Below are 532 nucleotides of genomic sequence, written 5' to 3'. Positions count from 1 at the left end.
CAAATTTTATGAGCATGGTCAGCGGGTTAAAGATGGCTCCATTAAAATTTAAATGGTAAACCAAATGCAAATAGTGCAAAAAGTCAATAGATTTAAACTCACAACTTTTGCAATAAAAATCAACTATACAAGCAAAGGAACTAACCTAATTCTTTGTCACAAACGTTTACAAAAGATTGTTGGCGAAGCGACACGGTCGACATAATGGTAGATACAGGGGGAAGCTAGATCTAGCTAGTCAATTTGGAGGTGTGGCTCATAGATCTAATAATGAAATGATTAAAATTGCTTGCAAGGTGTTTTACCATAGATACTACATACACACATGGATATGAAACAGGATGCGCTCGATCCTTGGCGCCGGAAGTGATGTATCGTGACGTTTACACTACACGTGTATAAGCATGGCACAAGCAAAATAGTGAAGAAATCCAGTTGAATTACTTACTAAAGCTCAGGTCTACAACTATAGAAGAGTTACAATCGATATTCTAGTTCTAAAAAGTGAAGATCTACTATTACAAGAAAGAAT

The sequence above is a fragment of the Amphimedon queenslandica genome, unplaced genomic scaffold (assembly GCF_000090795.2).
Source record: "Amphimedon queenslandica unplaced genomic scaffold, v1.1 AMPQUscaffold_13231, whole genome shotgun sequence".
NCBI lineage: Eukaryota > Metazoa > Porifera > Demospongiae > Haplosclerida > Niphatidae > Amphimedon > Amphimedon queenslandica.
The sequence above is the reverse complement of the archived record's forward strand: the minus strand, read 5'-3'. Positions refer to the sequence as shown.